This window comes from Rhinolophus sinicus, chromosome 17 (genome assembly GCF_057876585.1).
Source record: "Rhinolophus sinicus isolate RSI-liver-muscle chromosome 17, RSI-T2T, whole genome shotgun sequence".
Classification (NCBI taxonomy): Eukaryota; Metazoa; Chordata; class Mammalia; order Chiroptera; family Rhinolophidae; genus Rhinolophus; species Rhinolophus sinicus.
In genome coordinates, this window is record NC_142517.1 from 118,573,423 (window position 1) to 118,589,668 (window position 16,246).

Sequence of the window (16,246 nt, forward strand, 5' to 3'; positions counted from 1 at the left end):
TTGATTAAACTTTACCTTTATGAGTTGCTATTGGTATTCCAGGCCAGTGTCAATTCATTGCTGAAGTCTCAAATGCATTGACTTTAATTTGCCTCAACAGTGCAGCCGTAATTCTTTAGTATTTATTCTGTGCTGGAATCCATTAAGTGTAAAGGAGAAGATCGTAAGCATATCTGAATTTCAGAAGGACAGTCGTCACATATATCCTGTCATATTTACTGCAGTCTCCGTTACTGAGGGCTGTTAAAACAACTAGCATAAATGCAGGCTGTATTAACAGAAGGTGATTGCCTAGGTCTTGGAGAGAAGTCGTATATGTGAGTCATCACCTTGGGGAATATGGGTCTCAGTGCTGAGAATCAGATTTTGAAATGAATGTGGACAAAATGAACTATGCAAAGATTGGAGGGCTAAAGGGGCTAGAAGTCCTGTATACGAGTAAAGCTGAAGGACACCAGTTTTGACAGCTGTTGGGAAAAGTCAGGTTTTCTTCCCTCACTACTTAATTCTACCCTGCAATAATGAAGACAATTGATATAGTTATGGCCAAAGACTGTGTGAAATCAATATCCTAGGGGATGGGACAATTATAATAGAATGGACGAAGAGGGCAAAGATGTGGAACCCCCGATCTGGTCTCAAAGCACACATCCTTGTACTCAAGAATGTAATCTTTCCTCTTCGTGTAATTTGCTGATATAATGAGATGAGTCTGGGCTTTAGAACCATCCACCACAGGCATGGAAGCAAGGAGGCCTGAGATATGGAGCATGTACTGTGCCCTCTCCAGGCTTAGACAGAGACACTCACTATATCGCTTACTCTACGTGTCTGTGGGTTTATTCTTTCTTGCTTCGTATAGCTTTAACTATTTACAACACTGAAAATAAAGAATGATGTGTGGGCCTAAAGGAAGGAACAAAACTGGTGGGCCAGTGAGTTGAATCAGGCCTGAAGTACAATCATAATAATGTCAAACTAGAAGCAACAGGACTCATTCATTCAAAGCACAACATGTTGGAAGAAAAAAAAAGAAAGATAGAGAGAGAGACTACTACTGTGTTTCCTTGAAAATAAGACCTAGCTGGACAATCAGCTCTAGTGCGTCTTTTGGAGCAAAAATTAATATAAGACATGGTATTATATTATTATATTATACTATATTTATATTATATTATATTATAATGTTATGTTATGATATGTTATATATTATATTACATTATATAGTGTTATGTTATGTTATGTTATCTTATGATATGTTCTATTCTGTTCTATTCTAGTCTAGTCTAGTCTAGTCTAGTCTAGTCTATTATCAAGACCAGGTCTTGTATTATAGTAAAATAAGATCTGGTCTTATATTAATTTGTGCTCCAAAAGACGCATTAGAACTGATTGTCCGGCTAGGTCTTATTTTCGGGGAAACACGGTATGATAACTGGCCATGCTAACACTATTTGATCCTGAAGAGCCTACAAGAGAGAAAGGAAACATTATGGGTTATCAGACCTCTTATTTATCAGCAGACCTTTGCATGATTACAACAATTATATCAACATATCAGTTCTTCAACTTTGCACCCATAATGTCTCTGTGAGGTTGATAAGGCTTCCTGAGGACACTGAGTCATGGATTAACTGATTAATGTAGGCCAGCCAGCTAATTCATGGCGCAGGTGGGAGTAGAAGCCAGATTTTCCCTAGAGCATCTTTTGGGGAAGTTCTGCAGGCACATGTGTGCTTGTCAGTCTGTGCCTATGGATGTAGACAATGCATGACAGGAATCACTGTATCAGACGACATATATGCTAGTCAATATATTATATATATATTTATGTCACCCTGTGCTGGACACTTTTCTAATTACTGCACACAGTACTTAATCCTCACAACAATCCTGTGTGATTGGTGGTAATAATATACCCAATATACCCAATCTGTAGAAACCAAGACATATAGATGTTAAATATCTTGATGAAGGTCTCACAGAAAGTAAGAAGAGCTGAGATTAAATCCTCTCTCCTGCGTCTGGTGGCACGCAAGTGTCCTGTATTCTTCACCACAGATAGAGCTAAACTAAGAGTGTTATTTATATTTCAAACATCATGTTTTAAATAACTTGAATTTATTTAATTGGAAGGCATGCTTGAATTCTGCCTTATCCCATTTTCGTATACTCTAATGCAGGGGTGTCCAAACTTTTTCCAACGTTTTTCACCAAGGGCCATATGCAGTAAAATACACAAACAGCCGGGCCGCTCACTCGAGGTGAAGTACGTATTGCCTCACCTGGTTTACTTAAGTAAACTAAATATATTTTTGGAATTTGCTGTGGGCCAATTAAAAATGGATTGTGGGCCATAGTTGGCCCGCGGGCCGCAGTTTGGACACCCCTGCTCTAATGCCTCACTTCATTCAAAGTTGTACTTGACCTCAAAGACATTTGCATGGAGATACTGGTGTCCTTTGTTTGTTTGTTTGCTTATTTATTGTTTTAAGCTTAGATCTCAGGGCCTGTGTAAAAGTGCAGGCCTTTCAATTCATTCTAACTCAAGGGAAATGTATGTCCAAGCCATGGTTAGTAATATAGAGAACCCCTCTCCTCATTTACCTTCAGAGAATCAACTCCTCAACTTCCTCTCCACTGCTCCCCATCATTTCTCTAGGGAACTCTTACTGCAGTAGGCAGTGGTAAATAGTGATTTAGGATGGAGGTCATTTCCTGCCGTCTCTCTTCACTACAGAGGCACGACTAAAATATGTGCTCATTCATTTATTCATTGAATTTCTGGGTAGTTACTAATCCCACTGCATAGTATCAGGGACTATGGAGACCAACAAAGATAAGCAGGGTAGGGTTCCGTATAAACATGGTGAAGAAAAAGAGACTCAAAAACTGCTTCAAACTTTCTGAAAGACAGTCTTGAATACATAAGGAAGTCAAATTGCCCAGTTTTTTTTTTGTTTGTTTTTTTTTGCCCAGTTTTCTTAAGCAATCTAAGCAGAAGTTAGATTTTTGCCTAACTTTAAGGATAAATCTCCTTGGAATTCAGGTATTATAATAGCAGAGTAAAATACTTGAGTGGGTGTGAATTTCTTGTCATTGGAGGTTATCAAATAACAACTAAACGACAATTTACTGTGAAAAGCCTAATAATAAGAATTCCAGCAGTGGATGACACACAAAAATAACCTCTGAGTGTCTTTCCAAGTCTTAGATTTTGTGATTCTTTATTCCTCTCCTGTGTAGTTTTATATTCATTATGTATTTCTTCCTGCTAGGGTTTCGTTTGCAGATTTTGAAATGCTTCTATGAGGAATTAGGAACTGGTATCCTTACAGCCTGTTCCCAGTTTATGAATAGTATTTGACCACTGACATAATTGCCAATGAATAATATTGGTGACACTGTATTATTAAGAGGGAGGGATATTTTAAATGTGACTTGGATACACTTTGGTGAAAAATATACCTCTGAAAATACTAATGGAAGTTACGAATATTTACAGACAAAAAAAAGAAAGAAAGAAAGAGAGAGAGAGAGGGAGGGAGGGAGGGAGGGAGGGAGGGAGGGAGGGAGGGAGGGAGGGAGGGAAAAAGAGAGAGAGAGAAAGAAAGAAAGAGAGAGAGAGAAAGAGAGAGAGAGAGAGAAAGAAAGAAAGAAAGAAAGAAAGAAAGAAAGAAAGAAAGAAAGAAAGAAAGAAAGAAAGAAAGAAAGAAAGAAAGAAAGAAAGAGATTAGGAGAACAAAGAGGGTAAAGGGTTAACTGGGAAAAGCCTTACTCTGCAAGGTATTATATTAGATTGATTCATATTTCTCTGAGATGGAGTTAAGAGTCTTCTGTTAGTACAGGTTTCTACCCTTTCTTTGATTTAAGATACCTTTGGGAATCTGGTAGAAATTGTGATGAGAGGGTCACTCTTAAAAGGAGTTCCTTTTGTACTCCTCTGGAGGAAGAAAATGCCCACAGCCATGTCATACAAAACCTTTCCGGTTGCAGCACTCTGGGTTAAAAAGTCAGAGGGTGAGACAGTTGTATGAACGGTGTAAATACTGCATGAAATTCCTGGCTTGCAAATGTATTTAATAAGAGTATCCAGGCCAGAGAAAAGAAGAGCAATGTGATTCAAAGTCATGTTTGCCAGTCTCTTTCTGGCAGGGATTGGATTTGGCAGCTTTGGAATTCTTCCTTGCCCTTTATCATGTTTCTTGAAATTTCTCCAAATAGAGACTTATTCAGGTTAAACTGCTTCTCTCTTTTCAAAGGAAAACAGGTTCTTCTTCCTAAAGGAAGAAAGGGTTTTAAATTCCTGGGAAGGAAGAATAGAAGCAGAAGAGGAGGCATTTCTGGTCAGGGTGTCCTTAGGAAAGGTAATTGTGGTTCCATGGCCTGGGGCTTTGGGCCATAGATAGCTTCTCAGAGACGTGGCATTTGTAGGAGATTGGGGTGGCATTTGTAGGAGATTGGGGTATTTGAAGGAGGAAAGGGGTCTCTAGAAGGAGACGAGAGTGTTCTGAAGATACACTTAACATTCACAGCATTTTATTGAGTGATGGCTCTGCCTTCTCCATGGTAACATGGAGCTCTCCTTCAAGCTTTATGCTTAACAAATACTGGAAGAATGTCTGCCATATGGCAGACACTCTTTCATGTACCAGAGAGACTGAGATAGATAGGATCCTGTCCTGACTTTAAGGATCTATCCTGGGGACAAAGACATAACATATATTAAGGATGACAATATGATGCAGATGCTAGGATAATCTGTTAGAATAAGACAAAGAAGGGAAGAGTGACTGATTCTTTCTAAGAGGGAGGGTCAGAAAACGCTTTATAGAGATAGGGACCCTTGTGTTGGCCATAGAAGATAAGTAAGTGTTCTCTAAGCACGCATCATTTTTTGAAATAAAATAAGATGTTTCTTTGCTCCTTATTTTATATTTTATTTCTATTGCACACACATACACACACACACACATATGTGTGTGTGTGTATATATATATATATATTTCTCCAATCAATTCCCTGTGCTATTTTTTCATCATCTGTCCTTCTTGGCTCCTTGATGGTAGAAATAAAAAAAGTCAAATATAGAATACGTGCTATTTCTAAGGCCATCAATCTATGGTGAGATCATTTGAGTACAAAATCTAAATCTAAACAGGGCTGCTGTTCACCTTCCCCATGATGGCTGCCCACCTGCCCTGCAGCACCGAATGGTTCCTCTGACTTTGTTTCAGCATTTCCTTTTTATCAATCTTTTTTTTAACATATATATATTCATAAGAGGTACTGACTGCATTTGTGATTGCACACACCTTAGAGGGAATAATAATGAACCCAGATACTTTACATTTCCAACAGACTGACTGCAGGGAGACAAGATAAAAAGGAATCCAGAGAGGGGGCATCTTCAACAAACCTCAACAGCTGCTGGCCAGGGCTGAGCTGACCCTTAGGACACTCCCCGCCATGGCTAATTTCTCAGGGAAGGCCTTCAGAATTTAATGCTGCCTCCTGCCACCCCCTCTCTGACACCAACATATGGGCATATGCTTCACTTCCCCAGAGCAGCAGGAATCCTGATAAACAGCCTGAAAAAAGCATGCCTCAGATGGCTTGCTTCCTTGGCCTTACTCTGACCACCTCAGTCTCTTGGCTTGTGTCGAGCAACACTTCGCTGCTTTTGAACTTAAAATTCTCCAAACTCTTCTGATATCTCCCAGACTCTGTTTAAGTTGATTTATTTCCTACATTTCTGGGCTTCCTGACAATCTTTTTTTTGCTGGGAGATACAACGTCCTACTGTCAGGTCCATTCTCCATTTCACAGTAATGTGGTTATGACACATTTTGAGAGAGCAAACAAGTGTCCTCACTTCTCCTTCCTAGAGGAAGGACATGATATGGGCAGGGATAAATGGCATCTCCAGTATCGTACACTTAACCCCTGTGCCAAAGTGTGAGCCGGAGTGGAGAAGTAGAGGCATGAGGAGTGAAACTGCACCTGGGTAACTTTTCTTGCTTCTCTTCTCTTTGTTGTAGTGGAGTTTTTATGTGTTCAAAGGTCCTTGAAGATGGCTGTAAACTGAATGGTGCTCCCTCCCAAATCCATATGTTGAAGCCCTGACACCTCCTGTGGCTGTATTTAGAGTAAGAAGGCAATTAAGGTTAACTGAGGTCATAAGAGAAGAGCCCTATTCTGACAGGGTTAGTGTCCTTATAAGAGAAGACACCAGAGTCTCTCTCTCTCTCTCTCTCTCTCTCTCTCTCTCTCTCTCTCTCTCTCTCTCTCTCTCTCTCTGTCTCTTTCTTTCCCTGCCACATGAGGACACAATGAGAAGGTACCCACTTGCAAGCCAGGAGGAGAATCCTCCCCAGAGACTGAATTGGCTGGTGACTTGAACTTACTGGCCTCCAGAATTGTGAGAAAATAATTTTCTGATATTTGGGCCGCCCAATCTATAGTATTTTGTTATAGCAGCTCAATCAAGCTAAGGCAAAGATCAAATGAGGCAATGGAAGTAGATGTGTTTTATAGACTGTAAAGTACAAAACACATTGTATTTTCTTACTGAGAATAATTAATAATAATACTATGGCGATACTAGGTCCTGTTGGTGGGTCCATCCTCAGATGTACCTGAATTGCAAAAAGAGAAAATGCATGCTTATGTTATTAGAGCACGTTTGTGAAGGCCAGGATTCAGGATAATTGGGATTAAATTTTAATACAAAGAGGACATAAAAATTGCCCATTGTCTAGAAGCAGAGCACCTAATAGGTGAGACATTACCCTGAGGAAGTAGAAATCTGAGGCACAGGGTGCCCACCCTGCAAAGTAGCTGCTGTCACTAGGCACAGGCAGAAGTTTTTGATATAAAAGCATGAAGATGAAAACCCTAATAACGGCTTTCCCAAACAAATAACAGACCTTTGGGGAACCTGTCTGATGTGTCTGCAAGAAAGAGAGTTGGAGAGAAATACCAGGGGTGCCAAAAATCTGTATACGCGTGGCCACTTTGGTCAATGTGGCTCAAGCAGTAGTTCGCCATAATCAGAAGTGTCTGGACGCTGATGGTAACCACTTTGATCACCTCTTATAATTGCAGAAGTCAAATGTGACTTGTATTCATCTTTTGTTAACAGTATATATTGAGTATTACAATTTTAATACTGTTTTTCTTTCTTAAAAGGTGTATACATTTTTTTTGGCAACCTCTGTATATACATTTAAAAAAATAAAACTGAAGAGCAGGGTATATGTGCAGAACTAATGAAGACCTTTGCTCACTGCAAGACCAGATCCAACAAGATACAGCTGGGGAGACATGGTCACACACTTGGGAACCCCCCACCTCAACCCTACGGCCCTGGCTGTGCAACTGGCTGAGCAGTATGTGCAGCATCAAGAAAACCAAAACAGGGGCAATGATAGCGCCTGAGTCAGTGCTGGAAGAGCCTGGGTGAACGGCAGCAATTAAATACTAGTATGGAAATAAGACTAAAAGAACAACAAAATAGCAATTAAAGCTCCACACAGCTATTAATACCTACTATGTGCATCTGCTAGGATCGTGATATCAAAATACCACACACTGGTGTCTTAATCTACAGACTTTATCTTCTCACAGTGTTGGAGACTGCAAGTCTGAGATCAATGAACTAGCAGGGTTGGTGTCTTGTGAGAGCTCTTTCCTTGGATTGCAAGTGGCTGCTTTCTCTCTGTATGCTTACATGGCCTTTCCTCAGTATGTGTATGGAGAGAGAGAGAGAGAGAGAGAGAGAGAGAGAGAGAGAGAGAGAGAGAGAGAGAGAGAGAGAGAAACCGACCATACTCTCTGGTGGCTCTTCTGAAAAGACACTCACCATATTGTATCAGAGCTCTACACTTACAACCTCGTTTAACCGTAATTACTTTTTTAGAGGCCCTATGTCCAAATACAGTCATGCTGGATGTTAGGCTTCATCGTGTGAATTTCAGGGGGACACAAATTCATAGTCTGTAACACCTACCATGTGCTATATGCTGTCTTATGTGCTCACAATAAAAAAAGGAACGTGGTGTATTAGGATTCAGGGAGATTCTTGGGCTTGGATTCCATGTACAATTCACCTTTGTAATGTCAGCATCTAGCTGAGTACCTTGGTGTTCTTGGAAGCAGTTATGTATTTTGAATCTGATAGGTGAAGAATGTGTATACATATTAAGTGTGAGAACGCCCCACAGAGTTCAGGAGAAGACGTTCTCAGATTACAGTGGGGCCATGTTGGAAACAGAGGGCAGCTTCTCTCAGTGCGTCACTAAAGACTTCCTGGTGCAGATGGGCATGCATATAAATTATATTAATGGAGTATTAATGTTCCTAATACTGTCCTTCCTGAGATTCCATTCTGTCACCTATAATATACGTGGGAGGCAGGTTATCTGTGCAGCCGGGCTCTGTGGAGCCTGTGTTGTTTGATTTTATTTTCTGAGGGCCTTCGGGGTCTTCTCACTTTGTACTTTGCCAGTTTAAACAACTCTTCAGCAATTTTCCAAGAATTGAGCAACTGTTCATTTTTTCAACAGGACTGCTTACTTACAACTGTACAGTGAGAATCAAGAGAATTATTATCTATTCTAATGATTCACTGTAAAAAGAGAAAAGGCATGCACTAGGTGTCTTGGTTTCTTTATCTGTAAATTTGGGATAATTGCAGTGGTCAAGGGTCTCACAGCAGAGTCACTGGGGATTAACGGTATTTGGTTTGTAAAGGATTTAAAGGAACTCAGATAAAAGATGGGAAAACACAAAGACTGGTTATTACAAAACAGACCAAAGAGCTTGCTGGCTACGGAGGCACATTCTTTTTTTTTTTTTTTTTAAGCCAGGGACTGAATGTTTAGCTTTTAGACTAGAACTCTAATTAGAGGCTTAAGGATTAAGAAAGTAGTTAAAGTCTTTGTGAAGAAAGCTTTTCTCAGAGAAAAGACATATTTTTGTTCTTCTTAGACCACTTGACCTGTAACACTGACATCTCGAGATGTGAAACGAATTCAGCAGAAAGTCCAAGCTCAGGGCTTATCCAGTTCTCTTTGTAGTTAATTACCTTTTGTGCAGAAAGTGGGCCTTGAATTATCATTATTTCTCTTAATTCAAAGTTATAGAAGATGTATTTCCACTTTAATTAGTACCTTGACCTTTCAGTGTTTAGAAATGTGGCATGTGGACATGGAATCCCTCCCTCTCCTGAAGTTGTGGTGGAGATATATGGTGACTAGTTTTCAAACTTCCCAATTCCTAGCACCACCCACAGGGACCTTCCTTGGCCTCCCAACTAGAAAACAGTAAATAGAAGGTGATAGTTATAGAGTGTCTAATGTGTGCCAAGGTGCAGTTTCGCTACTTTGTATATATTAATTCATTTGTTCTCACACATGGCTATGTACTTGCTACAACATTCCCCCATTTTACAGATGAGGAAACTTAGGCAGCCAATAAAAGAGGGTGGCAGACATCTCCTTATCTTTGGTAAATTGTACTTTGGTGCACACAGAAGCACACAGGACTATCAAGTGAAAAAATAATTACTGTCTTATCGATGCCCATCTCTGTGATGCAAGTTGCAGGGTATAGCTAGAACCCCCAGCTCTGAGACTAGCCAGCTAAATATGATGGTCACTGTCAATTGATATTTTGAAGTGAAATGGGGGAGTGCTACGTACTTGCAATAATTGGTTTTAATATTATTAATAGGACTAGGCAGATTTTTTTCAGAAAAATCACATGCTATATATGCATGTGATTTACACATAAGAAATGAATGCACATATTTATTGCCCCTCCCTTCTTAAACTCCTCCACAATAACATAAAGAAATTCAAATATATTTAAAAAGGTAGGAAGTCAAAATAGAAAACAAAAGACAGCAGAGCTTAGGATGGGGATTTCCAACACATTTTGGAAATCAGACAACAGACGGAGGAAGAAGGCTGGCTCAGCTCAAGTCTCTGTGAAGGCACGTGGAGGGGGGCACATCTTGGAGAGGCTCAGCCCTGCATGTTCTGTACACCACAGCAGCTGGGACGAGGCATGATGTCAGGGAGAAACTTTTACAGGGAGCCGTTCTAGACACACTTTTCCCTGTTCAGAAAGATAAGTAAGTGCCTCCTTTCCACCTCCATTCCAGAAGTCCGGAGACATATTCTGTCACACATAGAAATTGGACCAGAGTTTTCAAAGCTGAGGGAATGGTTGAGATATGGGGCGTTAGACAAACATAAAGTGGCATCTGTACACAGGGCTATGGGGCCCTTGGCCTTATTTTTTTCCTTCTTCCAAGAGCTCTTACAGTTAGCCTTTTCTTTACATGCAGTAGATGAGATAGTTTTTCCATAGAACTGAACAGTCCCATGAAAACTATGTGTGATAGCTAGAATTTTAGAGCTGGCCCATTGAAAGAGTTTCACCTGACAGTGAATCCCACCTGTTGACAAACTCAGCCCCGGTACATGGACTCCTTAATCCAATGTGTAATGTTTCAGACACAGATAACTAGAGCCATTGGACATTTCCATAACACCTCCAAAATGAAAGATAAAGACTAAAGTAATAAACAAACAAAGTTAATTGGAGAAAACAGGGATAATGCAGGAGGCAAAGAAACAAAAATGTATCTTCAGAGAGGTGGCAGAATATATAATTCCATGAAACATAAACATGGTACTTTAAAATAAAATTGGCAAACAAGAAAGAACTGTTGGAAATGCAGTAAAGGAAATTATTAAAAATCTAGAAGAAGTAGAAGATAAAATTTGAGAATTCTCCCTAAAAGTTGAACAAAAATGCAAAAAAAAAAAAAAAAAAAAGGGGGGGGGTACAATGAGGATAGAATAGAAAATCAGAGGATCAAAACATGGTGTTCAATATCTAATAGGATTTACAGAAAGGAAGACTATCTGAGAAGAGGACATTAGCAAAGATACAATATAAAATACTTCATATAATAAAATAAATCTGATATAAAAGTGTGCTTCCTTCCCCAACAGAGAGAAAAGAAGACACAGACCAAGGCATAGGCAAACCTAACTCTGCTAAATAAAGATAGGACCAGGACTGAGACGAGCAGGGAATGTCATAGAAACACGGGCAGTGTGAAGCTAATGGAAGGCCATCTTTACAATTCTTAGAGGAAAAGTTTCACAAACTAGAATGCTGTGCTTAGTCCAATTATCATCATGTGTGATGGAGGAAGAAAGACCATTTTATACACAAACGGACAGAGGTACCTCATGTCATTGCTAAGGCTTCCTAAGCACCTTTACTAAGATTCTACTTGATAGACATACTAGTTATCTAATGTTGAGTAAAAATATTATCCAAAACTTAGCACCTTGAAATAGCAAACACCACCTTACACAGTTCTGCAAGAGGTCAGGAATATGGGACTGGTTTAGCTGGATGCTTCTGGCTCATGATCTCTCGTGAGGTCACGCTCTTGGCTGGGTCACAGTGATCTGAAGGGACTGGACGGTCTACTTCCAAGCTGCATCCCATAGCTAGTGACTGGAGCTTTCAGTTATTTGTTCTTTGACTTGTCAATATGGCTGAACAGACAACATGTCAGTTGGCCTTCCGCAGAGAAAGTGGTGAAGGAGGGGAGAGACAAGGAAAGAAGGGGAGAGAGAGAGAGAGAGAGAGAGAGAGAGAGAGAGAGAGAGAGAGAGAGAGAGAGAGAGAGAGAGAGCATATTACGTAAGACAGAATTGAAATCTTTTAGAACCTACACTCAGCAGTGACACCTGGTATAATGTGATGGCGGGGGGAGATTATATAAAGGTATGAATACTACGTGGCAGGGGGGTCATTGGGGAGCCATCTTAGAGGCTGCCACCACAGTGGACTTTACCCAAAGTATATAAAAAGAAAGATATGGGCTCCAGGAAACAGGTCACCAACCACAGAACAGGCAAGATGATTTCAGGAAAACTGCCTTGCAGGAGTCCTAGTGAGCTGCCAGTATAAGCCAGTGGTTCTTAACGGGGCACAATTTTGTCCCCCAGGGAACATTTGGTAAGATCTGAGGATACTTTTAGTTATCAAGATGAAAAGTGATACTGATACGTAGGGTAACAGAAGCTAGGGATGCTGCTAAACTTCTTAAAGACCCAGGACAGCCATCCCCAAACACACACACACACACACACACACACACACACACACAGAATTATCTGGTCCAGAATGTCAATAGCTGGGAGATTGAGAAAACCTGATGTAGAATGAATCATATGACAAAGGGCTTTTTGAGGGGGCTCTTAAAGGACATATACAAGTCATAGATACCAGCAGGTGGTGATTTTTGCATCAGACACATGGCATGGACTTTGTAAACCACCCTGTGGCATACCTGTATTGGAGACCTGGAAGGATGGGTTCATACGTAACTGGGTCCAAGAAAGGTAATTCCTCATCTAATCATGATGGGAAGGCAAAATATAGTATGTAACATTGATAAATCAAAAAATAGCAATATATTTAATAAAGCAATGTTGAAGGAAAATGACAAGAAAATAACAGAACTAAAAGTAATTGCATGTGAGGAGAAGGGCCTGGGAGTAGGAAGGTGTGGAACAGGGGTTGCATCTTCATGTTAAATCTTTGTGTACTATTTGGCTTTTAAAATGCATCATTTTCATAAATAGTATTTAAATGCATAAAATGAATCCATTGTTTGAATATCAAGAAAGAGTTATACAGTTTTGTTAATAGAAAAGTAGTCTTGGTCCCTACCAATAATTGCATGTAAATATGTAAAGGATATTAGCTGGAAGCACATTTGATGATTATCTGCACAGTTGCACACACCCCTCATTTCCATGTTTTCAATTAGTGAATTCAATCCTTCCATGAATGAATGAAAGAATAAATGAATAAAATAATTTAATTGGAAACATTCAACATAACAAATGATTCCTCTGTCTACTTAAATAGTCCATGTCAAGACTACTAAGAAGTGTCCTCACTGCCAGATGTATTTCAGGCCTTACACTGCGTGAGCTTGCTAGATAGAGCATGACTACTTCTTCTCAGCCTCTGCATGTATCCATACCTCATCCATACAGAGGTCCTTTAAATGTTGGCTGCCTTTCAAATGTTGGTTTTATTGTGGTAGTTCAGGCTTTTTTGAAAGAAAGATACACCCTCACCAAGATGTATCCTCTATTCCCATGACTTCAATTTGTGCGTATGTAGAGCTTTGTGTCTGTGAAAACATTGACAGACAACTTCACTCTGCCGTCCCATAGACCCTCCAAACTTGGTATGTTGTAAATTGACCCCACACTTATCCCCACCTCCCAAAACAAATGCACTCATGCACACACACATATGCACACAGACACACACATACACATACATACATACACTGCTAGTTCTCCTCTTGCTTGAGTTTTCCCTTTCTCAGATAAATGCTCCTCATTCACTCAAATGCCAAAGACAAACACATGCCTCAGCCACATCTTTCTCTTTCTCACCCCTCCAGAATCCGTCAATCACGAAGTTTTATTCAATGATTTTGCGTTGCATTGTATTTACTTCCTCAGTCTCTTTGATATTTGTCCAGTTTGTTGTTGTTGTTTTAGTGTTCCCACTGTGGTTATCTTCGTTCTGAATCAAGTTATTGCAATGGTGCCCAAATACTGCTCCCAATGTCTGACCTGTACCCTTTCAATTCTCTCTTCTGACCAGGTTGATTTTTTAAAATTCAAATATATTCATGTCACTCATTTTCCAATAGTTCTCCATTGCCCTTGGGCTAATTTCCAAACTCACCTCAATCTTAGGTTTTCCTTTCCTATGAAGCTTCAATTCTAATCATTTTCAAACCCCACTGTACCCTCTTCCCATATTGAATTATGCTCAGCTCATTGACTACATCATGTCCGGTTTCACCTCTGGGTAATTGCACATTTTGTTACCTTTGCTTGAAATGCTCTTTCCTTTCCCATCTTCCTTCCTTCTTTGCTGGAAAACTCTTGTTTTTTTCAAGTCTTTGTTCAGTATCACTTCTGGGAAGCATTCCTATTTCCCTCCCAAAGACGGTGTTAAGTGCCCTCCTATGGCTTCTGCAACAGCCTATGATAGAAATAGTCGCAATATCTGTTAATTTGTTGGATCCACCACTATAACACTGATTAAAGGAACCAGCACTGGTCCAGCACCATTCAGGGGCCCAGCGTCTACTCACGATAAATACGTTGTCCTTTAGACAACATTTAATGACAACTGAGCACTTTTTTTTTCAGGCAAAAGAGCCTTTTAAAAAGCATATTCATAGGATTCATCTTTAAAGTTCACTGTCATATCTTTATGGTGCACTAAGGCACAGCTAAGAATCAAAGAGAATAAATTAAATTGAATAGCAACTTTCCTTAAAAGCATGAAGCTAAAATGAGAGGAAAGCTTTAAGATTTTCCATTAGGAATAATCTATTCACTAAAAATGGATTATTCTTATCCTCTCATTTCTAATATTGATAGGTATATTTCCTCTCAAAGTATGTTAAGGCTCTGAGGAAAAATACCTTAAAAGAGATGCAATTTAAATCAGATAAAATATTGCTTTCAAAAAAGACAGAGGAAAAAAAGTCACCCAACTCATCAGCTCCATAATGGAAATACTGCTGGGTTTTAGTTGTTTGTGTTGCCATCCTTAGGTAGGATCTTCAAAAAGATAAACGAGATTAAAGATGAAATGCCTGATGTTTCAAATGAAAGCACAACAATAAAAATCAAAGAAACAGCACACATAAATCTTCTTTGAAGGTCCTGATTTCAAGCTTTCTGTAGCAATAACTGAGTAAGCCTAGGTGTCCTGTAACTTAGGCCACTGACATTTGTCAGACTTTTCAATAAAATGGCAATGAAAGACTAAATCCATGCAAGGTGGAAGATAAATTAGTACACAGCCAAAAGTCCTGGAAAAATAAGCACCAGTTTCGTAGCTGAAATATTTTTTGATAAAGTAATAATCCCTTGTAATCTCTCTCCAGCTTTAAATAACAGCCGGTCTTTGTGCCGGCAGTTTAATTTTGTTGGCTGCCCTTGTCTTACAAATATATTTAGTGGAGTCTGGAATATCACTTTGTGCTGAAAGCTGAAGCCTTTGTCATGCGGAAGCTAGGCAAAGGCAATAAATCAAGGATAAAGTGAAAAGGAATAGAAATGGGCGATCGGAAAAGTATTTCCCCAGAGCTGGAGAGCGGGCTTTCTTCTCCTGTAAGCAGGTGTATTGCATCAGTCATGTCTTCCTGCTAAGTGCCTCTGTTGTAATGATATTGACTTATATCTACATTGCACCCTGGTTGGCACAGCTCCAAAGTGCTTAAGATGCATCTCTGGGAAATACATGCTGAAAATAGCATCATGAAAATATACAACCCCAGTTTGCTTTCCTTTTTTTCGTTTCCTCCTCTAAGATTATTTTTCCCAGGAAATTGCCCTGAGGTGTCCAATCTTCGCTTCTTCTACTTGCTTCTTCATTTGTGTCTGTCCAATTAATAAGTGACTCTTTGAGCTACAGGACCACTATAAATTTAAAATTATTAAACTAGGACGATTGTACTACATGATTTACATGTGCCAAGTTGGTACCTGCTGAAAATGGATTACAGAGAAAGAATGATGAGATGTTTATAGGGTTTTGTTTTACCTTTAGCAACAAAAAGTAATAACAATCACTGTGCTAGAAAGCCAGAGAGCTGCGTCTGTGAATTAGCTTCCCACTGGTGAGTAACACCGTTACACAAACTCACTGGCTTGAAAGAGCCCACATTTCTTATCTCCCAGGTCTGTTGCATCAGGTCCAAGGACAGTTTATCTGGTCTTCTGCTCAGGGTATCATGGACTGCAGTCAGGTTTCCGGTGGGCCGTGGTCTCATCAGAGTTTCCACTGGGGAACGATCTGTGGCTAAGCTTCCTTGGGTTGTTGGCAAAAGTCAATTCCTTGGGGTTTTAGAGTTGAGGTCCTGGTTTCTTGCTGGCTGTTGACCACACCTTGCTCTAAGCTCCTAAAGGTGGCCCACAGTTCCTGGCCACATGGTACTCTCCATGGGCCCTCACAGCTCAAGCCAGCAAGGGAGCACCAGCATCTATATGAATAGATTAATCTTGAAATGTAATCACAAGTCCATCCCATTATCACTGCTCGATTCTGTTTGTTAGAAGCAAGCCACAGGTCTTGTATGTAGGTCTCACCTACATACAAAGTG

At 39.9% G+C, this 16,246-nt stretch overlaps 1 protein-coding gene across 2 annotated transcripts in view; it reads left to right on the forward strand.

Moving 5' to 3' along the window:
- CNTNAP5 (contactin associated protein family member 5) overlaps nucleotides 1-16,246 on the forward strand; it is an 809,041-nt gene that overhangs the window by 695,325 nt on the left and 97,470 nt on the right. The gene's annotated exons all lie outside the window — the stretch shown is intronic.